Below are 25367 nucleotides of genomic sequence, written 5' to 3'. Positions count from 1 at the left end.
AGATAGCTTCAGATAAGTCTCTGAATGCGAAAATACAAACTGGACTGACTGTTTCGCAGCAAAGAGGCTTTACTATCTATTCCAAAGTGGCCCTCCTTACTACCAAGTTCAGGCAGTGTATGGATACCTTTGACTACTAAAGACTGCGTCACATGTGCGGAAGAAGTTCGCACTTTGCAAAAGGACTTCGCGCACCGACCTTGGAATCATTCCAACGGTGTTATTGATTTCGACAGAAACAGACTTGTGGTGCCGTCTAAACGCTGCAAAATCCTATGAATGTTTCCCTTTTTCCTTACCGCTACACAATCGTTTAGAATTAGAGAACAATATGAAGATGTACCGATGAGGATGGAATATGCACAGCATGAACCGACTGCCCCCGTCTTCCATCAAGGTTTCATGTAACTTGCACTTCCATTCCGCCGAAGAAGAAACGTGAATGTGGCGAAACCCTTCCAGGGTCTGGGATCCATAGAGTTGTTATTTCTGCTTTCTTTTTAATTTATGCAAAAAAAGCTTACATTTCAGCTGCTCTGAGGGGCACATTGGGTAGAAATTGATTATTCCTAGCAACTCTCAAATAAGACTCTTACCCTGGTGGCCATGAGGACCAAGAATTGGACGCAACGAACATAAGCAAGAAACGGAGAATAGAAGAAGAGATAATGTTGGCAAGAGCACCATCGGAGGATGAGCTTCTGACATCCAATCAGGAAACAGCAACAAATTCAGTCGGTGCCAGTCGTAGACCGCAGTGTTGAAACCAACAAAAGAGACTTCGGCCAGTATGACGGCAAGGGTTGGGTGTCCAGCTTGAATGTCACTGTCGTTGAACAGAGTATAAGGAGTACCAACAACAGTACTTCTAACGCGAATCCGTTGATTCCCTCCGAAGGTAAGGGCTGACAACAATTTCGGCCATCGGAAGCTGGCGAAGAGGTGGAGGTCCACTGGAGTCTTGTTCAAGAGTCAGTACCAGAACACCATACATATTCCAACCAAGATTATGAAGCATAAAAATGCTGGTATTGTCAACGAATGGGATGACGTAGTAAGGGGTGTCTTACGTGTACAGGTGGCGGATGGTGATTTCACTAACAGTAACCGCGCTGTGGACCATGGTTAAGGCCAGGTTGCCAGAGATGGCCATCGAGCATCTCCTGGGCGGCAAAGAGGAGCAAGAGGAATTCATTCTCTGCTTCGACTCCTCCTAATGTCATAGCTGGCGAGGAGCAATCCGCCGTGGATTTTCCCGGTTCGTACACTGCTAAGATCAGTGGCGCCTGAGAGGGAATAAAGCTCAGAATCATCCCACACGACGGGACTCCCATGAGACTCGCATTCGGTGATCCGCATGGATAATAACAAGCTTATTTAATCCTCGTGCCTTCAAACCCCCAGGATCATCATGGAAGACTGGGTCAACCAACCTGTTCTACTCCGGAACTGATGGTAGCGCAGATAAATCTGCAATAATCGAGGTTGACCCTTGGCTAATCTGCTGAACTTCCTCCTAGAAGAGGACGTCGACGTTAGATTAATACTGGCGCCCTAGGACGGAGGAGGTGAACCATCAAAAGGTTCCAAAACAAAGATTGGAATTTATTCTGCAACATAAAATAGGTGAGACAAGACAGAGCTAGAGGAAATGTCCTCGCCAGGAAGAGTTTACACGCTTTTTTGTGTCCGAAAATGATTTCCAGCGACCTAACCGTGGTCAAGCTAGAGCAGAGAATGTATATATCTTCTTAGCTTATATAGCTCAAAACCCATTAGCTTCATCAAAAGAACTACAACATTTGACATCCACCAACCTTCCATTTCTCCACCTCGGAGAAGTTCAACGGTTTTTGAGGAAGTCCTTGAGTTTTTGGATGAAGAACTGAAGAGTGTCTAATTAGAGATCCTTCTCAGATCAAAGTTTTATACTTTTCAGTGCAGATCTTATTGTGGAGGTTGTCAAATCTTTCAGAGACCCCAAGTGGATTGACTGGTAGCAGTTTGGTCAAGTTATCAAGAACCAACTCTCCAGTACGGAAGTTCACTACATTTGCTCGAGAGGTGAGCTGAAATCAAAGGCAAGGGTTCTGAAAAGGGCATTGGAAATCGCCTTCAAGTCTCGTGCCTTGCTCAATACACCAAAAAGACATTGACACCGGGGTAGGCCGAAGTCTTCTACAGGCGCAAATATTGGCAAATACAAAGACTGTCTGAAAATGCACATCAAGACTGCCGTTCTGGCTGAACTATTGTTAGAGCATTGAAAGAACCAGGGAATCTGCGAAACTTTGTTAGATTACACCCATTTTTACTTAATAATTCGGAAGGCAGTACAGATGGAATAATGCTAGTCATGCAACAGAAATGACAAGAAAGGGTTGTTTCATGACGTGTCGAGATTGACTGGGGTTTCATTTTTTTCGAATACGTATCATACGAATCGGTATGCGTGGTTTTCATGTCGAAAGCGATCAAGTGCGGCGATCAGTTCGCGAAGGACTTTCAACCAATTAGCTTCACCGCTTTCACGACGATTATGGAGATAACGCTTTTCTCCAAGTCTCAACACGACTAAATCAAAAACAAAAATCCTGAGAAACTGCTCTTCACGAGATAATTAGCACGGTTGAGCAGTCGTCACAATTAAAGCAATATACTCTAACTGCCTTCCTGAATGAAGAGGAAGTACTCAACAACGTTAGTACCAAAGCTATCAAGGAAGCTTTAACCAGAATAGGATTGGAAGTGTATCTTATCCATTAGATAGTGTCCATGCTGAAAACTAAGATAATCCAGTCTGATCTGAGAACTATGAACAGAGGCACGCTTCAGGATGGTACAATTGAAGTAATTCGGGAACTGTGGGAATTCCCAATGGACTACATCACTCGCAAGCCGAGCTTCACAAGGAATTTTGCTGTGGACTTTCCAACCAGGGCAGATTAGAGAACCGGTGACGTGGTTATGTCATAATATTCTTCACTGATTGATCGAAGGTGGTCTGTGGAGTAGCTGGGAGGCTTTCTGGGTACATAAAACATAGTAGAAGCGTACAGGCTTCCGGAATTCACCAGTTTATTCCATTCGAAAGTAATGGTTATACTGGAAGCCAGTGACAGGAGCATGATCCAACCCTCAAACGTAATGTAGCCATTCTGATCGAGAGGCAAGCAGTCAGTAAGGCTTTGTATCTCCCCCTTAGGCACCACTTTTCTGGGGGTGCCTGTGGTGATTCACTACTACACTAAGGGTGCCCAAAAACACATAAAGATTGAAACAAAAGATTGCAACTCTCCGAGTGGTAAGAAGTCACAGACTTCGAATCCACCCGCGACTCTGTGAAATCAAGTCGTGGCCGAGGCACGGCCTTTGGAGGCCTCATCAGAATCATGTTCCCCGCGGAGAAATCTGTGGAAGACAGTCTCTCCACTTCATTGGAAAATCTACCCCGGCCAGAAAGGATAGTACAATAACTCGTTTAATGAGAGGAACTAGAAATGTGACTACCACGGCCAGTCGATGACATTGTTGCCTAACTCTTCTAAAAAAACGGGAGAGGAAGGCTCGGCAGCAGGAAACTTCAGCCGCAAAGGACAAAGGACTAGAAGCTTGCTTATTTGAGTGCCCGCCCATGGACCCATCAGACGTCAGATTTTTGGTGCTGATGTGCTACAACTGCAGCGGGTAGCATCACATCCCCTAACGGAAGTCCTGTGATAAACGAATCCGGGGTATTTCGTTAGGCGGGGGAATCGGGTATGATTCAGGATCCTAAGTTAGATTGGAGACAACATAGATGTGGGGGTTAAGTAGACTGTAAGAGGATCTTTGTAAGGAAATGGGGTGTTGGGACGATTCTCTGAATGCTTACAGTAGTGGTTTGTCCCTTTCTAATAAGCGGTTCTATTGTGAGGTAACAGAGCCTTGGCAAGAAATACAATAGAACCAAGCTTAATAGGATTCACAGAAGCTTAGTAGTGTTCACAGAACCGCGTGTGCATGCGCTACCAAGGCTGCCCGACTTATGCTTTCAATGTGCTCCTGCAGTTCCTCCCCCTCCACACTAAATATTCTGTAGGGTGCAGTGCTGTCTGACTCCGTGGGGGGAAGCCTTAGTAACATCCTAGACCAAGTATATCGGGAACTCTAGGCGTTCTGAATAAACTACATCACACGTAAAATGAGCTTCACGAGGAATTTTGCTGTGGACTCTTCCACCAGGGCAGCCGATGTTAGAATATTCTTTACCGACGCATCAAGAAAATTCTATGGAGTCGGTGCCGGGGTTTTGTTGGATGCACACAGCATAGCTGAGTCGTATGGTCTTCCAGAATTCGCCAGAGTATTGCAAGCGGAGGTACTGGCGATACTGAAACGCAGTCGAAGGTTTGCGCATGACCTGAGCCCCAAGCGTAACATACCCATTTTGACAGACTGGCAAGCCACTAAAGCTTTATAGTTATTAGTGGCATCTTCTAGGCTAGTGAGACAGTGCAAGGATGTGCTAAACTGTCTGAACAACACGCTCGAATTCACCCCCCCCCCCCTTCCTGGTCATAGGAGCATAGAGGGGAATGAGTGAGTCGGCGGGGCTCTGCTCTTGGCAGTCGCGCTGTAGGCACAGTCTATGCTTGGCTGACGACTCTCAGGAGCGGAATTTACTCACATTGCTTAGTAGTCACTAACTTCAGATGAAGCCTCACCATCTACGCCAAATCAATGAGGATTTGCTCCACCTATAACAAGACCCGATCGTGGGAGCTTTTGGGCTAGATGCGTACAAATGCGCGCAAGATTGCCACCGGCCTGTAGGGATCCATGCCCCAGACTTGATATACTCGTACCATACATTCGCATTGCAGACGCTGCTGAGCCTTCTTTCTATTTTAGTAATTTTTCTTCCATATAGCAAAGCACCTCTTTTGTTGGGATGTTGGTTAACCGAGCTTCCTGGTCATTCATTAGCCCATAGTGGGATGACTGCACCTGGTGGGAACATCCTACAGGACTTAGTGGTTGATCCATTTAGGAGAAGGCTTGACGATTCTGCGATCTTCACCGAAATCAACGTTAATGAAGGAAGGAAATCAGGGAAGTTCCCTTCACGGCTAATAAATACGAAAGCGCCCAGTGGGAAAACCAAGCAGAGGAGCAGTGTTAGAATACTGACGAATCATCGTTTGCCCAACTCGGAGGAAAAATAATAGAGTTATCCGAATTCATAAAGGACAAACACAATGTGCACCAGGCTATCAAAACCATGGTCCGCACCATTCGTGTACTGTACAATAGTGCCAAAGAAATGAGAAGGGAATCGAAGTTGTCAAAATTAGCGAGCCTTGTCGGAATAATAAGAGCGGTACCTGGACTGCAGATGTAACTGGGAAAGCAGTAATATGGGTGTGGGGAAATCAAGCCAATCAAGAAGTGATGGAGTTTCTGAAATTTGGATTCGGCAGGGCAAAAATAGCTGGTATCTAAAATTGGAAGGAATGCCAGCTTTGCTAGACTCGGACGCAAGACGTCGAAACGCCAAGGTCGAGAGGGGTGATTTCAACGCGTGGGGCGTGGATTGAGGCAGTCATACTACAAACACCAGAGCCAGTATCCTGCTCGAGGCTTTTGCGGAGCTAGATTTAGTGTTTGCCAATACGGGGGGTCGGTCTCAATAGTCGATCTGACATATGTGAGTACCACATTGACGGGGAGAATGGCATAGTTTGTCAGTGAGCATTATAATCACGGCGACCACCAGGCAATTTTCCTCCAGATCCAATATGGGCCGTCCGGTGATGTGCGTTCCCGTGGAGCTGGAAACTAAGGCTGGTCCGTGAAAAAATTTGAAGACGATGCATTCGTAGAGATGCTATTGGGAAAGGTAGAGCAAATGATGCTATGCCGAAACGGCGAGTCCTCGCAAAAAGGCGCTTAAAATATTGGTAGAATGACGAGATCACGGAGTTACGGGATGCATATTTTCGAACTAAAAGGATTTGCCAACGATCTAGAAGAAGGCCGGACTTCGACGAGAAACGCGATATACGAAAGTATATGTGAATATTCGATGTAGGCTTAAGCAGGCTATACGGACCAGCAAACGAGAGAGGCAGACCAAAGCCGCAGAGGCAGACTAAAGCCGCTGGGGAACAGCGTATATCATGGTTATGAAGAAGATGAGAGGGCAAACACCACAACTGGTCTCCCCGCATCTTTTGCTCGATATCATGATAGCGATTTCCTCCCCCCGGGAAAAGGGGAGCGCAAACAACATAAGTAAGCATTGGACGTCCACACTATCCCTGCAGTAACTGAGGAGGAACTTGCGCAAATTTGCCGGAGAATTGGTGATAACAAAGCACCCGGTCTGGATGCTGTTTCCAACTCTCTGTTAAGACCAGACCCGACTGGTTTATCAGCGTATTTGAAACATGCATGGTATAAGTAGTCTTCCACGACCGGTGGAAGAGGCAAAAACTAGTTTTACTCCCGAAGCCGAATAAGTACCCAAGACACTCATCATTATATCGACCGATTTGCCTGATCGACACGGTAGGAAAGATGCTCGAAAGGGCCATTTACAATAGACTGCTCCCTATCATTGAATATAAGGATGGACTATCGAAGCGACAATTTGGATTTCGACAAATCCACTCAACGATCGACGCCGTAGACGTTGTTTTGAAGTTGGCTCGAGACGCGATGTCGTCTAAAAAATGCTGTGCCGTGGTGACGTAAAAATACGTTCAATTCCGCTAGTTGGGAGTGGATAAAAAGCTCACTGGCTAAAACTGGTGTCCCTAGTTATTTGAATAAGCTTCTCGACAGTTACCTTTCGTAGAGGACATTTTGGTACGACACGGATGAGGGAAGATCCAAGCAGTGTACCGTCACTGCAGGAGTACGACAGGGCTCAGTCTTGTGGAACAAAAGACGGAAGCGGTCTTGATTACCAACCATAGAAAGAGGAAAGCGGGTAATATTCGTGTTGGTGGTCACATCATCACTTCGAAACCGGTTATCATATACCTGGGGATGATGATTAACGCTAAAATCAGTTTCAAGGACACCGGGCTATGCCTGTGAGGAAGCGGCAAATATCAGCGTATCATTAGCGGGGATGATGCCTAACATTGGAGGCCCAAGATACAGTCGTAGATTAGTTGCGACCGGAGTGGTTCGCTCCGCACTATTATATGCGGCACCAGTTTGGGAAGAAGCACTAGCGTGTGGGAGTAATTAGAGGAGGGCAAATATGACTTGCCGCTTAGTGGCGCTAAGGGTGTGCAGTGCCTTCAAAACAATATCAGGCGAGGCAGCGTGTGTTATTGCAGGAATGATCACGGTAAACATTTTGGCAAGTGAGACACGCTGCCTGTACGAGAAAAAGAAAATGAATCCTTCTAAAAAGGATGCAGAATTCCGAAAGGCGACAAGGTGAGAGTTGCTGGAGAACTCGCAGAGGGGTCGCTGGACCGACACTTTGATTCCCCGTATTGAGGAGTGGATCCAGCGATGACACGGCGAGATTAACTACCATCTGACGCAATTCCTGTCAGGGCATGGTGGTTACAGGAAGTATCTGCACCAATTCAGGCTGGTTGATTCTCCCTTTTATCCTGAATGTGGTCGCACACTTTAGGACCCGAAGCATATTATTTTTCACTGTCCATGAGTTTTCTCAGAGGGGAATAGTCTGGAAGAATCCCTGAAAACCAACGAAAACATCGTCGCGGAAATGTTGAAGTCGGGTGTACGGTGAACTCCGCAATCAAAAGTATACAGGAGGAACTTGGAAAAGCGGAGCGCGCAAGGAGGACGCGAAGAACAGAAGGCTTGGCAAAGTAATGTTTTGCGGCGGTTCCGCGGGGAAAGAAGAAGGAGAATATGGGGGTGGGTAAGAATCCCATACGCTGCTGCAACCTGGCGTGGCAGTGGCTTTGTAAGATTTCCACATCCATCCATAAAAAAAGACAGACAGACAGAAGAACAGACAGACAGACAGTATTCCGATTTTAATAAGGCTTTGTTTTACACAAAACCTTAAAAAGTGGGGGCTGTCTTCTGTTCTTCCACTTTTTGGGTAATATGGAACATGCATGAAATTTGGTTATTATCATAATTTACTGCGTTTACGTAAAGAATACATCCCTGAACAACCTTACATAGATCCATTTCTTAACTGCTAAGGGTTAAAATGCAAATATATGTATGACTTTATTGAAACCATGTACCACTTACCCAAAGGCTTCTCAGAATGAGGATGGGTACACAAACCACTTCACGCTCAGCAAGAAAAAGAAAGGCAAAAACTGCAACCTCATCGTTATCAGCCGAGGAGACCTGTTAACCATTATTTCGATTCATGTTGTAATTTAAGACCATATCTCAGGTAACATTCGGTAATCCACCTCATCTTAACGAGCTCTAGACATGTCATATTAAAGGTGCTCGTGAGGCAGTTTGGACACCAATATGTGTGCCTGTGTGTAATTACAGGGAATGGAAAGGATACAGTTTCTCAAGAACACCCAATTGACCACTTTCGGTTTGTTGAGAGTTTATTTGTGAAAACCTTTCGTAGTTGCAAACTATCTGATTTGAATTATTGCCATGCAAGTGGTTAGCTCTTGCTCTTAAGAGATTCCGATAAATTCCTATGAGTCTCCGATTCATTGTTGTTGAGTTTGACTCACCGAGAATGTATGACCAATTCAAGGAGCAGAAAAGAGGCGTCCACGTCACAAGTGGGCCGTTCGATTCCCAAGGCATACATATTAATTACAAAGGTTGATATTCACCTACAAGCACTCCTTCATCCATTCCACATATGTACGTCTAGCCCCATGCCCAGTAAATCCGTACAAGTGCTCAAAGGATCATGAATGCAGCAGCATCGAAACATACCCTAAGCCACGTCTACCATTTAGCCAGCCATTGAACGAGTGTATTCACCGTCGGCAGGATTCAATTACGCCAGTAACTTACCTTGTCCATATTGTGCTTCAATCAAACGGAAAGTTAATTATGACTCTTTGCTTGCTTTCGATAACTGATTATAATCTTACAGACGTCAACATCAAAGGAGTCTGGACCCAGTTCACTGATGAATGTTGACCTTTCCTATGAACGTCCTGACTCCATGAATACCTATCCAATCCGCAAGGAAGAGGAAAGGGAAATTATTTCAGGAACCGTTCCATTCCAGACACATGCTCCTTGTTGCACTATCGGAAAAGTCTTGCGGTCAATATCACTTTTATGTGCCACGCTACATTGAACTCACGTCAGCCGTGGCCAATCTTCCTCGTCTAGCTGGGGTCGATTGCATTAATTTCGGGTACGTCGTTTAGTTAATTTACTAAACATATTTACAAATGTCTGTTTGTAGTAAACACAAATCGGCTCAAGCGGAGGAAATTGAATACTCCTCGACGGAGGATAGACTCGGGTCTCCTTTTACGCTTCACTTTCATGAATCCGGGACCAATTGGATGGGACGACCCATATGGTGTCGTCTGAGAGTTTCCGATGAACATGCAAAGATTCTGATCCTGACTCTTTCGGTGGTAAACAGCTGTTGATATTCAATAACGGTACGTATCCGATGTGAGGTGAACATCCTCCGTTTGAAGTTTTACCGCAGAATGCAATAGGAAAGATGACTTAGGAAGATTCCAGGAAATTACGTCTTTTTCCGGGAGATGCGGTGATGCAGTTTGAGTATCGAACTTACCTTTGAGTTTTCATATCATAATTTTTACTGCATTAGAGATTTTCATGGTCTGGTGGAGCAAGTTGCTACCTCGAAACCACGAATTCATGGAAAAGCATAGAAGGATATGCGAAATATAAAAAAGGACATGAAATCATTGCGTAAATTGTTGGGATTGATATGAACTAGTTTTATTACCACCGCTAACAGCACATGAGGGGAAGGAGGAAGAGCACAAGAGGGATTGCCAGGTGGATTATCTTGGAGATACACCATGCAGAGCAACTGCACCAAGGATATAGGCACATTTAATGTTCATTGCTCATTGCTGCTAAGGAGAACACTTCTTTTCCTTCCTAAGTCTCAATGACTCTGAGAACCTCGGTTTTGCTGGTGTTCATCATCAATTCCCCCCATTTCCCTTTTCCCCAAATTTAGAGCGAATTGGGCAAGGCTTATGACTGGGCGTGAAAGTAACTAGATGTCATCACTACGCTGTCGGACTACCAACTAAAGATCTCCTTGTCATCAGAGATCTAGCCCGGAACCGTTTGACACATTACTTTCAACTAGCTCTTCTGCTCTCCCAGCTTTGGGAGCCTTCAAGTCAGAGAATCCTTTTCACCAACGGGAGGGGAGGGGAGGAAGGGCGTTGTCAGTTCAGGGAACCCCTTACCGTCCGATCCCTTCGCCGGTCGAGTTTAATCTTCTTCGCCATAATAAGAGCATGAACATAGTGGGCAACACGATTCCAGTTGCCAGTGCTCTTCAGCATCTCTCTGATAATGTTGTCTGGAGAGAGCTCCTCTGTGTCTACATAAAACTGCTGATGAAAGCCTTCCCACCTCCCGCAAGAGAAAAAGGTGTGTTCAGCCTCGTCTGTCACTCTACTGCAGAACACACAATCAAGAGATCGCGCCTTCCCAATCCTGTGCAGGTAAGACTAAAAACCTGCATGCTCGCTTAGATGTTGGGTAAGGAAGTAATCAATCTCATGTGCTTTTGGTTCACCCACGAGTCTAAATTGTCGATGAGCCGCACCCCGAGTTGCCACTCGGTAAGGGCGCGTTGACGTTCTTCACGGCCACCACCTTTCTTAAGTTCTCGCCCTTACGGCGGTAGATAGCTTTACGCTCCTTAGCAAGGAGGGCAACGGGGATCACTCCCGCTATCACCATTACGGCCGGTTCGGAAACAGTGCGATCAGCAGACGCCACCCCCAACCTCCCAACCGCTGCACTTGATCAAGGTGCTTACGATGCACCTCCTTGTCGAGGGCATCAGCCCATACTTCCGCGTTATAGAGCAGAACCGTACGCGTTGCTTCCATCTGGAGTCTCTTAGTAGATATAGGGCGCCAACATTCGTCATTAACCGATTCAAGGTCGCGACTCCAGCTACTGCCCTGCGCGCTTCTGGTTTGATTTGCTCGAAGAAGCTCATCTCCGAAATGAGCATTAAGCCAAGGTATTTAACCGCTGGTTTTGACTCTGTAGTCAACTCATCGATCGATATGGGACGCAGGGTTGGGATTGACTACTTCGGTTTTTTTCCAGCGCAAGACTTAAACTGTGAGCAGTCATCAATCAGCTTACTCATCATCAGCATCAGCATCAGTATGCCAAGTCTGCTTTGCGCCTGTTCAACAGTGTGTCCGGCAACAAGTGTCACAACGTCGTCTGCATAACCGACCAGCAACGACTCTTCAGGAATATCGGGTCTCAGCAGACTATCATAGGAAGCGTTCCAGAGGTTCGGCCCTAGGATGGATCTCTGTATAACCGTGGTGGATTCTTTGACCATATCGTTTGCACCATCATATGCCATTTTGATAGTAGCTAAAGGTTTCTCCGGAATGTCCCCCCTGCATGCAACATTTGAGATAGATTTCCAGTTGACACTCTCAGTTTGGCCACTTTTAAATAGCCGTTGATAGCCTCTTTCTCCAGTATATGTTATCCTGCTTGCCGTATAGCCGTATCAGGTGATGTCCTCGGGAATAACAACTTCCCTTTTCTTGGCAATATTACCCAAAATAAGGATGGTTTTGGTGTTGGTTCTTAAGAATGTTTTTGGATTTAAATTTCCGGCAGCTAGCATTCTTTCCTGTGCTGATCGCAGGGGCAGCCTCCGACATTGACGCTTTCGAGGAAGGTATATTACGGCTGGTATTCATTACACCTATCTTGGCGGCATCGGCTTTAGGACAGGTAACTTAACTGATCGTCTCACTATCAGAGGATCACAAAATCACTGGCTTTAGCACAGGGTTTCTGTGACTAGTACTTGTTGCGAAGTTTTTCACTGAAAGCAAAAAGGTCGTCCTTCCCGCCACGAGTATTCGAAGAAAAAAGTAAACCCTGGGTAAAACTCATTTTAAAGACCTAAGGTTCCTACGGTGTGCGGAATCAGCCTACTCATGATCAAACTCTCTCTTAGTCATCCAGTCCTCAGCGTATGCTGCTCCACTTTAGCTTAGGGTCCTTTGTCGCTTTTAATGGCGAGAGACCTAGATCTGTGGCTTCAGTTCATACATTCCTATCTGACGGCAAGGTCAGTTCACCAGGTTCACCAAGTCTCTTGGTCTTAAGCTTGTAGCCGTATCAATGATAACGTTCTTCAGGTGGTTGTGAAGAACATTTGTTGATGCTTCATCTCCAGGTCTTCTGTTGATTGCGTTTATTCCGGCATCCATTTCCCGAGGGCTGTGTTGTGGATGGCCTCAGTGTTAACTCTCACCTGATTGTCAGAGAGGATTCTGGGTGGTGTTGTTATTCGAGCTCGGAGCACCATGCCAATGAGATAGTGATCCGAGTCTACATTATCTTCCCTATATGTTCTGAAATTCGTCAAGTCTCAGAGGTGGCGGCGTTCGATCAACACGTGGTCAATTTGGTTGAAAGTGGTCCCGTCTGGAGAGGCCTATGTATGTTTGTGGACCGCTTTCCGCGCAAATCAGGTACTTCCAACAAGCATTTCGTGTGACACTGCTAATTGAATAATCCGCAGTCCGTTATCATTTGTTTTTTCGTGTAAGCTATGGGAGCCAACGTATCGCCTGAATATGGGCACTACACAAGGTTATCTGTACTATCACCGCTTATGTGGAATATAGTAGGGGATGAATTTCTGGACAAGCTAACAATCAAGAATATCGTGCAGGGTTACGGGCGAGATTGTTTTAATCTATAGGGGCAAATATAGAAACACCTTATATGGTAGAATTCAAACTGGGTTAGGGGTTACTAGTGCCTGGTGCAGGAAAGCGATGCTGCGTGTCAATCCAGCCAAAACTACCATAGTACTATCCACTAGGAAAGGAGAACCTGATCACCTGAGGGCGATAAGGTTACATTGAATGGAGGTATAAGAAGAAACAGAGGTAAAATATTTGGGAATCACACTAGACCAAAAATTACCCTGGAAGACGCATGTTGGAAACATCTGTCGGAAAACTACGAGGGATTTTATGACTTTCAGGTCTATAGCAGGAAAAAATGAGGTTGCACCCCGAAGATACTACTTTGGATATATACTCCAATAATAAGGCCAATGATTACCTATGGGGAGTAATGTGGGCAGAAAGAACTGAATTCAGCACACAACCCAGGGAGTTACGCATACTCAAAAGACTGGTTAGCTTGTGTATTAGTGCAATGGGCATCCTTGGAGGTCTTTCTGGGATGAACCTCTCTCCATTTGCACATTCAGATGCAGGCAATGAGGGCAACCTTCAGGATGACTAGGAGTATCAGTGAAACTGCTTAAATCGGAGGAAGATTGATATTCTTTCTAGGCGGTACTCCGAATTATTGATTTGATTGGTTTCACTTCGATAAGAAGTTTGAAATACTTTGGAGTAACAAGGCAAACTGCGTGAGCGTGGCTGTGATATACGACATTAGCCAACAACTGATTACTTGGTTCACTGATGAATCCCTCACAGCAGAGAAATCGGGGTCATTGGTCTAAGGAAAATGTACTTGGAACCATATTTCAGGCGAAAATATGAGGCGCCTCCTTTAATCTCCAAAGAAACTACATGGGGTAGAGCATTGTTACTCTCACTGACAGCGGCGATCAAGGTACTCAGGTCCATTAAGATTAACTCTAAACTGGAATTGGATTACCTTTAGAGACTGAATACGCTCGGTTCGTACAATAGGATCTGAACACTCTGGGTTCTTTGCAATATTGGGTTGAAAGGCAATGAGACAGCGTTCGAACTGCCCAAGAAGGGAGCAGAGTAGTCTTTACACGCGCCAGAACGGTTCTGTTGAATCGGAAATGGGTTCATGGCTAAGAAATTTGAGAATGAAGAGGAATCATCATCATTAATGGCCCAACAACCGTTATCCGGTCTAGCCCTGCCTTAATAAGGAACTCCAGACACCAATTCGATATCCTTAAAATCTGCAGGGCTTGCCTTGTCTTCTTCATCTACCATATTACCCTTATAGACATTCCGGGCTGGATGATCCTCATCTCTACGGATTAGGTGACCTACCCAGCGCAACTTGTTGAGCCAGATTTTATCTACAACCAGACTTTTGTAGTATCCCTCATAGATTTCGCAACTATGTAGGCTACGGAACCTACATTCTTAGGTAGGGGGCCAAAAAATCTTCGCAGGATTCTTCTCTCGAACGTGGCCAAGAGTTCCCAATTTTGAATACATAAGGACTGCCAAGATCATAGTCTTGTATAGTAAAAGTTTTGAACCTCTGTTGAGGCGTTTCGATCGAAACAGTTCTTTTAAGCTGAAATGGGCTCTGTTGGCAGCCAACAACCGTGGCCGAATTTCATCATCGTAGCTGTTATCGGTTTTGATTTTCGACCCTAGATAGGAGAAATTATCAACGGTCTCAAAGTTGTAGTCTCCTATCTTTATTCTTCCCGTTAACCAGCGCGGTTTGATGTAGTTGGTTGGTTGGTTTTTCAGCGTCAGCGTAGGATAGTAGTTGGGTGGATTTGAAGAAGATAATGTCTCTTGCATTGGCATCTGCATCGCGAATCACTTTCTTCAAGGTCAGGTTAAAGGGGACGCTTTATAGGGAACACAAACACGAAGAAGAATAAGGATAGGAGAATACAACTTTGAGACCGTTGACAATTTCTCCTATCTAGGGTCGAAAATCACAACCGATAACAACTACGATGATGAAATCCGCGCACGGTTGTTGTCAGCTAACAGAGCCTATTTCAGCTTACAAAGACTGTTCCGCTCGAAACGTCTCACCATAGGGTCAAAGCTCTTACTGTACAAGACAATGATCTTGCCAGTCCTCATGTATTCCTCGGAAACTTGGGTTCTTAGCCAGAAAAATTGCGAACTCTTGGCCGCGTTCGAGAGAAGAATCCTCCGAAGAATTTTTGGCCCCCTACATTAGGATGGACGATTCCGTAGCCTACACAATGACGAAATCTATGAGCGATACCATGACCGTCCGGTTGTGGATAAAATCCGGCTTAATAGGTTACGGTGGACGGGTCATTTAATCCGTATAGATGAAGATGATCCCACCCGGAAAGTCTATAAGGGCAATATCTATGGTAGAAAAAGAAGACGAGGCAGACCCTGCCTAAGATGGAGCGACGGCGTAGGCCAGGACGCCAGACAGCTTTTAGGGATATCGAATTGGTGGACCTCGGCGCAAAACCGGGATGTCTGGAGTTCCTTATTGATGATGATGATGATGATTTATAGGGAATATCCTTGGCTTAGAAAGATGATGGTGAATGGTCTCGAAAGTGATCCCGCTGCTTTTATCCGGTCTGTCACATTGGTCAGGATCAGCCTTGCCAGTCTTATTAACTTCGTCGGGATACCGAATTGTCTCATGGGTGTGTACAGTTTTTACCTGGATTTGCTGTCATATGCGGCCTTGAAGTCGATGAAAAGATGGTGCAGCTGATGGTCACATTCCAGAAGGGTGGTGAAATCCATCTTGCTATACGCTGGTCCTGTCTGGTCGTGCGCACTGGATAACACTGGAAACCAGGGAAGGGTAAGTTCGGCATACCGACCAATCGTGTCGAGGGTGTGCAGTGCGTATAGGACAGTATCCGGTGAGGCAGTGTGTGTCATCGCGGGGATGATTCCTATGGATCTTCTAGCGAAAGAGGCACACTGTCGTCACCGGAGAAGCAGGGTGAATCCGGCCGAAATGACTGCGGAGTTCCCGCAAGCCACTAGGAAGGAGCTGGCAGCAACGGAGAGATAATTCCGACCATACTCTGATCCCCCGTATTGAGAGATAGGTGGAGCGGAAACATAGAGAGTTGGATTATTACCGGTGATGCAGGAAGTATTTGCATCGCTTCGGATTGGATGAGTCCCCAGACTGTCCCGAATACGCCGCTTCACCCGAGGACCCAGAGCATGTTATGTTCCATTGTCCGAGATTCGGTAATGAAAGTGGAAGGTTAAACGATGCCCTCAGTTTTCGGAATTGAAACCATAAAAAAATGTATGTAGATACGTCCAGGAATATAAAGATTTCCTGAATATTAAAGAGTATCAAGAACATCACCTTCTCCATCGACCTGGGAACTACTAAGCCCCTTGCATTCAATGCTAGTCAAACCCGTTCACATTACTTTAAACACATCTTCCATCTTGATATCTCCCAAGGGTCCATAGCATGTTCTGTTGTTATTGCATTCCAGCAATTTTGCGTGTGATAATCTTGTGAGTGAACGCACCTGGAGCAGGTGGTCACCTATAGCAAATGTGATCTGGTCAAATAAGGATTTTCTGCATGCAAATTCGTTTGATCTCGGTATGTACTCGCTCGTTCGCATGGATCCAAGTACCCAGTTTAGATCAAGTGTTGCATGCGAAATACAACCGACACCGCATTTATATGGACTTCCGGCATTCTAGAGTGGTCTCGCCATTGCACTTTACCGTCGTCACCTTTCGCCTTCCAATTTATCGTTCTAAAGTATTTTTTCTACGTTTTTATCTTTTTTTACACCTGGGAAATATGTGCTTTTTCATAAAATGGCCAAGATCTATTGCTCCATGCTCCCGGTAAGGGTATCAGTGGAGAACGTATTTGGTATGGCGGTAGCGATTCAGGTGATCGATCAATGGCTCGTTGTAAATGATACCTTCCACAAAGCTGCTGCATTGATAGTTAAAATTAATTAGCTTTTTTTTAATACTTCCGCATGGTCGCTTGCATTTTTAATAAGTAATCACGGGTCGCTCATTAGCTCAATGAGGTGACCGCAGGAGGAACACTTCCATGCCCATGTAAGAAGGTAAATGCTCGTTAATTAAGTGATGATTTAATCGCCGGACAATATCTGAAAAATTTAACTGGATCTTCTGGATACAGATACGGTACTGATCAATATCTGGTGGATGGGGATACACAAAGTGAGGTACTGAAAACTTTCAGTAGAGAACCGACACCATAAGGCCTAGGGCACTCGGATCGGTCGTGGAGTCCGTAACGGGGAGGAGGATCCAGACTTCAGAAAAGCCAAAGTAAGGATAGCCAATCTTGAAACGAGAAATGGCGAGCTGGCGAAGACACTCGAAGGTCTTAAAAATCAAATGACATTAAATGGAAAGCTTACGGAGCAGCTAATGGCTGGGGAGGCGGGCCCGCCGTCTCCAAAGGTAGCCAGGAAAAAAGTGAAGTTTCTGCAGCCATGGAGGAGCCGGGCCGGAGAAATAAAGAAAAGGAGGAAAAGGTGCCCTCCATTAATGGTTATTAATTAGGTGGTAGAGATTTAGCCACTCTACTTAATGGGAGTGCGGGGCTCTCGGGCCGAGAGAGTCCAAGTCAAATGTAACAAAATAGCAGATTTCAAGAAAGCACAGGAGGTCCTCGAGCGAGTGAAGGCTTCTCATTTCACCTACACTCCAAAGGAAGACAAAGTGTAAACCTTCCTTCTGATGCGGAGGAAGAGCCCGATGAGGTGCTCAAAATGCTTCGGAAGGCGGGGACTGAGATGAAGTTCCTGTCAGTGTGACGCTTTAGTACGAGGAGATCCGTTTTGAAAAAACGAATCCTGCCGCACTTCCTCGTGCAGATAAGCCCGGAAAGCTTCTGATCGGCATTAGGTCGCTTAATTACCAGGCGATTCGTTTTGAGCGCCTGCTGAGCCAGTGCCGAAGATACCAGCGCTATGGTCACTCGGCAGTGAACTGTCAAATGACCTAGCGATATGTAAAGTGTGAGAAAGGCCATACTGCAGCCGAATGTTCGCTCACTGAAGCAGAGGGCAAGGAAAAAACTTTCTGTGTCAACTGCGGAAGCGGAGGGCATCCGGTTTCGTACCGTGAATGTCCTGCATACCGCAATGTTCAGGTCACAAGGCAGCAGGCGTCAAGATCGGCCCAAAGGACGACGATGTAAGCGGCGTCGAACGGTACCCTTCCTTCGGCACCAATCGTCTCGGGGATCCCGTTTGCAAAATTAGTCCGACAAGGGGGAGCTAAGAAGCCCCAACAAGATGCAAGTGGCGGGATGAACATCATCCTCAATAAAATATTAACCATGTGTGAAAACATGCAGGAGACGCTACATGTACACAACACAAAAATAAACAGTATAACAGAATATTTACACAAACAGCATGCCCGCTGCTAGGTCTGCAGTCACAGCGGTATATGGGTCAGAGACTCCAACCTGGCTCAGGGCCAATTCCTATCTGAATTTGTGCATTGCTGACGCGCGCTTGAACTTTAATTTTAGGAATCTTCAACGGAAACTACAGACTCTTCCTTACGATAGCGACCATAACGCTACTCTTATTCAAGTTCCATTTGATGGACAAAGAGTTCGCCTTCTGCGTCCATAAGCTCGACTTTAAATAAACAGATTGGAAAAAACTCCAAGAGAGATTTATTCGGGGATATTGAGAGGAATGCCTACCTCTTGATGGGGAAAACGAGAGTACAATTGCACCAGGTGACAGGAACTTGAGCAACGTGGAAATACTTCAGTATATCTCAAGCTGGAGAACTTGAGGCTGGATACAATTGAACAAGTCGTCCATAAGATTAAACCTCCGTTGAAAAACGTGAAAAGCCTTCTGCTCACTCGCATCAACAGAATCTATGGGAGATGTGGGGACTATTATCATTTCATATTCCTCATCATCAACGGCGCAACAACCGGTATCAGGTCTAGGCCTTAATAAGGAACTCCAGACATCCTGGTTGTGCGCCGAGTATGCCGTCCTGACCTACACCATCGCTCCATCTTAGGCGTCTTCTTTTTCTACCAAAGATATTGCCCTTATAGACTTTCCGGGCTGGATCATCCTCATCCATACGGATTAAGTGACCCGCCCACCGTAACCTATTGAACCGGATTTTATCCACAACCTGACGGTCATGGTATCGCTCATAGATTTCGTCGTTATGTAGGCTACGGAATTGTCCTTCCTCATGTAGGGGGCTAAAAATGCTTCGGAGGATTCTTCTCTCGAACGCGGACAAGCGTTCGCAATTCGTTTGCTAAGAACCCAAGTCTCCGAGGAATACATGAGGACTGTCAAGATCATTGTCTTTTACAGTAAGAGCTTTGACCCTATGATGAGACGTTTCGAGTGGAACAGTTTTTGTAAGCTGAAATAGGCTGTGTTGGCTGACAACAACAGTGCGCGGATTTCATCATCACAGTTGTTATCGGTTGTGATAGATAAAAGGAATTATCAACGGTCTCAAAGTTGTAGTCTCCTATCTTCATTGTTTTCCTTTGACCAGTGCGGTTTGATGTTGTTGGTTGGTTGGTTTTTCATGCTGACGTTTCCGCCAGATTATTTGTCTTGCCTTCTTTGATGTGCAGCCCAGGATCTCGCGTCAATCGCCGCCTCCTCGATCTGGATGAAGGTAGTCTATACGTCTCGGGTTGTTCTCCCCATGATTTCGATATCGTCAGCATAGTCCAGTAGTTGGGTGAATTTAAAGATGATCGTACCTCTTGCATTTACCTCAGTATCACGGATCATTTTCTCGAGGGCCAGGTTAAAGAGGACGGATGATAGGCCATCCCCTGTTGTAGACCGTTGTTGATGTCGAATGGTCTTCAAAGTGATCCTGCTGCTTCTATCTGGCCTCACACATTGGTCAGGGTCAGCCTAGCCAGTCTTATAAGTTTCGTCGGGACACCGAATTTTCTAATGGCCGTGTACACTTTTACCCTGGCTATGCTATCATAGGCGGCTTTAGAGTCGATAAATAGATGGTGGAACTGTTGTTCATATTCCAACAGTTTTTTCGTCGCTTGCCGCAGAGAGAAAATCTGATCTGTTGCTGATATGCCTGGAGTGGAGCCTCTTTGGTATGGCGTATGTGCCTATCCGGCCTAGCAAGATAGTGGAGAATATCTCATAGATGGTACTCAGCACCGTGATACATCAGATAATGCCACCTTGCCAGTCGTCAGGCATTGATTCGTTGGCCCATACCTTCAGCATTAGTTGATGAACCACTTGGTGTAACTGGTCGCCTCCATATTTAATCAATTCGGCTGTAGTTCCATCGGCTCCTGGCGACTTATGATTTTTTAGACGATGAAATGCACGGACTGTTTCTCCTAAGCTTGGTGGTGGCAGTATTTGTTCGCCATTTTCAGTTGGCGTGACCTCCAACACGCCGATGTTGTGGTTGTTCAGTAGCTCTTCAAAGTACTCAAACCCATCGCTCCAATATGCCCATTCTGTCCGAAATCAAATTTCCCTCTTTGGCTCGGCAGGATGAGCATTGAGGTGTATAAGGCTTCATCCTGCTGACGTGTTGGTAAAACTTGCGCTCTCGGTACCTGGTACGGTTGCTCCCTGTACTTTTCTAGTTCACAGATTTGTTGGTTCTCCCAGGCTTCCTTTTCCCGTCTGTGAAGTCGCTTCTCCGCTCGACGGAGTTCGTGATAAGTCTCTGCGCGTGCCCGCGTTCTTTGAGAATGCAACATTATTCGGTATGCGGCATTCTTTCGTTCCGTTGCTAGCTTACATTCATCGTCAAACCAGCCGTTCCGACTCCTTTTGGGGCTGGGGTCAAGTATGCTTGTGGCCGTATCCATGATAACGTTTTTCAGGTGATTGTGAAGATCATTTGTTGATGCTTCATCTCCAGGTCCTCTGTTGACTGCGGTTATTGCGGCATCCATTTCCCTCTTATAGGTGTCGCGGAGGGTTGTGTTGTGGATGGCTTCAGTGTTCACTCTCACCTGATTGTCAGAGGGGATTCTAGGTGGTATTGTTATTCGAGTTCGGAGCCCCATGCCAGCGAGATAATGATCCGAGCGTATATTGGCCTCCCTATATGTTCTGATATTCATCAATGTTGAGAGGTGGCGGCGTTCGATCAACACGTGGTCAATTTGGTTGAAAGTAGTCCCGTGTGGAGAGGCCCATGTATGTTTGTGGACCGCTTTCCGCGCAAACCAGGTACTTCCACCAACCATTTCATGTGACGCTGCAAATTGAGTAATCCGCAGCCCGTTATCCATTGTATTATATTTTGGTGTAAGCTATGGGGGCCAACGTATCGCCTTAATACGGGCTCCTTTCTCACTTGGCTGTTAAAATCTCCAAGCATGATTTTGATATCATATCTGGGACAGGCTTCGAGGGTTCGTTCTATTGCCTCGTAGAAGGTGTCTTTCTTCGATTCTGCAGTCTCCGCTGTAGGGTTGAACGTTTATGAGGGTTATATTTCTAAACTTGCCTCGCAAGCGCAGAGTGCATAGCCGTTCGCTTATGTTTTCAAAGCCAATAACAGAAGGTTTCATTTTTTGACTGACTAAGAAACCTACTCCGTGCACATGGTTTACTGGATGGCCACTATAATAATTTGTGGAGCGGCTCTTTTCCAGGAAACCGGTCCATTTCCAACGCATCTCCTCTCATCTGTAACGCTGTTACATCAGCCCTATATTGGGACAGGGTATCGGCTAGCTGCTCAGCAGCTTCATCTCTGTACAGGGAGTGCACGTTCCATGAAAAAATGCCCAAATCGTTATTCCTTTGTTGTTGCCGGGTTCGTCGTTGTGTAATCCGTCCAGTCCGAGGCTCCTGTTGTAGCTTCGTAACAAGTTGTTTTCCGTGTAGGGTAGTCAGCCCTACCCAACCCCCAACCTGGAGGACCAGTTGGTGCAATTTGTCCCGTTTTTAGGCGCGGGGGACTCGCCCTCATCCTTCTCCGTCTGCAGCTTTTCGTTAAGAAAGAGCTCTCAGCGGTCACCACGTGGAGGTGTAGATAGGGTTTGGTGGTAAAGCTGTTGGTGTTGGTTCAGCAGGCATTTCCCAGGTTTTATGCTCCATCGTGGGCACCAGTCCACGTTTCTCACGGGCACCTATGCTACCCTTTGTCCACCTAATGAAAATGGGATACACAGAGAGCTTGGGAAATAAACAGAATCGAACCCGTGATTGATTTCGAAATCAAGTTCGCAATAAATACGAGCTTAACTGAATCAACTGATTAATATCGGAGTCAAGCATTATTCAGCACTTTAGCCGCGAAGTGCTTGTGCCAACTGTACTTGCTTACGACTATTTACATGCACAATTTATCAAGAATTACCACCATTATTTATCGAAGTCAATTTCAAGGCCGCAGATGTAATTTCCGCCTCATATATCTGAATTATACTATCTTATCTGTACTATCGCGTATAACGCGGCCATTCACCCGCCTGAACTTCAAATTTTCAAGAAGTGCCTGTACATGCTCGTAAGTGTGCTAAACTAAATGCCAGAAAATTTAGTGAGCACAATAAATTTATCTCTCAATTATAACAATACATCGATATCATAATCTGAAAACCAGTCTTGCCTTGATTATGATTTAATCACGTACTACATGATTGCATTTTGATGTATGATCACAACAATCCACACAATTGAAAATAATAATTCGATTGGGCATTGGTGAAACCACAATTCAGCCTAAGCAATCCAGTCTTGTAAGAGTGATGCAGTGAATCAATTTTTTAAGCGTTGGAAGACGGTAAATCATGTTTATTGGGTCATTCCAAGCAGAAGATGAACCCATTCAACGATCCCCCAACTTACCGTAATACTATCTGTTCACTATGGCGAGCGATTAGATTACTTTGATTGCATCTACTCCCGCACATCCATCACCTAAATAATCAGCGCTTGTATCTTAGAGATACGCCGATCCCACAAGCCCGCATTCTGGCAGTTAAAGATTATCCCCCATAAATGTTGATTGACGGTAGTCAGGCACCTGACCAATTGTATAACCTTCCAGAAGGTCATTAAATTACCCATAAAAACCCTCGAGTCAATAGAAAATAAATAAATCCAAAAAGTCTGGTTCTTGAGGATTCAAGAACTTACCGGACCAATTGGTCAGAGGTCTTGTCGTTAACGGCCAGGTAGCCATCGAGAACCAGTTGGAATGGTTCATATTTATATCAAGGGTCATTGAGAAAATCGCCCCAGAAATTTTGGATGGTAAATTATGAAATTTTGAAAGGAATACGCAGGTGAAATAACAAGGATTTTTTTTGTGTGTTGATTTATTCAAATTTAATAAGTGCTTTCTTCCTCAATAGTGAATGGTTGTTAGCTGATCAGAGGGCAGTCTCCATACCCAGATCTTACCACGACATATGAAATGTTTATTTATTTTGAGAGGAAGACTAGAACGGCTTTACTTTCAAATCAACATTTTCGCGGCTTCATTAAAAATCATGGAAGGCTTGCATGGAGCACGTCAAAACAATTTACAGCATACGAGTGTTCTCAGGGATAGGAACAGAATGTGTTCACTTAACCATAAAGGGTATCTGTGGGCTAGCACCCAGCAGATCTCGACTTTACCCTGCCATAGAAACGTAATCCATGACTCGGATAAAGATGGATTTACCGTTAACGACCTATCTTTGGAATGTGCATATATTCGCCGACAACGGTAGTAAGGGCTCAAAATGTTCGCTATCTCCAATTTGACCGAGTATTCCAGCATTAGAGTTAAAGTTAAATAAGGTTAGATTCAGGGACTCTGGAGGGCAATGTCTTCCCCTTAAGGCACTGTGCTATTGTACTCCGGAAACCCTGACGGAAGCAAATGTGGATCCATCCTTGGGTCAATGCTTACTGCACGGACTGAGACACTCGGGTCCAGAATGACAAAAATACGATCTTGGTGACCGCAGTTTCAAAATGACTATCAATTCTGCTCCCTCAAGCTGCTACTTCATGGAGCATAGCCTCGGCTTCTTAGAGTACGCTGACTGGCTCTGCCTACACCCTGCCGGCGACTGCGGCCAACAATACTGGCGTCATACCTAAAACGTCCCTGTCGAATAATTCTCCCCCTCTATCTCCCACTCACTGTTCCAGTGGGTCTATAAAAAATCGTACCAGTCCGACAACGTTCGCAAGCCAACTTAAAAATAGCCCTCCAACCGAGAGACATGTTCCCTACTCAGCATCGGTTGTGCTATACAGTTCTGATGATTGTCCTACAGTCGCTGGATTAGCGCCATCGCCTTTCCGATTTCATGTCGCCCGAGCGGCTCCCAGTTGAACGTCGCCTCACTGTTCGTGTCTAGGCTAGCTCTACATATCAGACATATCAGAAGCGAAGCTAACTTAATTTTTTCACTCCTCTCATGTATGAAGCTGACGCAGCATGACTCTCCTGAACGAGTGATAGCTTCTTCAAAGTGAGAATCCCCACGATTTCGATGCTGTCGCCCAATCTTCCTTTTGGCCACAGAGGGTCTTCATCATCGTCATCATCAACGGCACAACAACCAGTATTCGGTCTAGGCCTGCCTTAATAAGGAACTCCATACATCCCGGTTTTGCGCCGAGGTCTACCATTTTGATATGTAGGCTATGGAATTGTTCATCCTCATGTAGGGGGCCGACAGTTTTTCAGAAGATTCTTCTCTCGAACGCGGCCAAGAGTTCGCAAGTTTTCTTGGTAAGAACCCAAGTCTCCGACGAATACATGAGGACTGGCAAGATCATTCCATTGGTTCATGGCGACTTCTGATTTTTGAGCCGATGAATTGCGCGGACTGTTTCTTCTATACTTGGTGGTGACAGTATATGTCCATCGTCTTCAGTTAGCGGACCTCCAACTCGCCGATGTTATTGATTGTTCAGCAGTTCATTTAAATACTGAACCCATCGCCCATCTGTTGGAAATCCGATTTTCCTCTTTGCCTCGGCAGGATGAACATCGAGATGTGTAAGGCTTCATTCTGCTGACTTGTTGGTAAAAATTCCGCGCCAGGTGCGATTTACTCCCAGTACTTTTCGAGTTCGCAGACCTATTGGTTCTCTCAGGTTTCCATTTTCCATCTGTGAAGCCGCTTCTTCGCTCGCCGTGATAAGTCTCCGCGTACGCCCGAGTCCTTGAAAATACAACATTACTCGGTACACAGCGTTCTTCCATTCCGTAGCTAGCTTATATTGATCGTCGATCCAGCCGTTCTCACTATTTTTGTGGCTGGAGCCAAGTATGTTTGTGGCTGCATCGATGATGATGTTCTTCAGGTGACTGTGAAGATCATTTGTTGATGCTTCATCTTCAGGATCTCTGTTGATTGCGGTTATTGCGGCATCTATTTTCCCTTTATGGCAGTTACGCAGGGCTGTGTTCTGGATGGCTCAACTGATTGTGAGAGGGGATTTTAGGTGG

This window comes from Hermetia illucens, chromosome 1 (genome assembly GCF_905115235.1).
Source record: "Hermetia illucens chromosome 1, iHerIll2.2.curated.20191125, whole genome shotgun sequence".
Taxonomy (NCBI): Eukaryota; Metazoa; Arthropoda; class Insecta; order Diptera; family Stratiomyidae; genus Hermetia; species Hermetia illucens.
The sequence above is the reverse complement of the archived record's forward strand: the minus strand, read 5'-3'. Positions refer to the sequence as shown.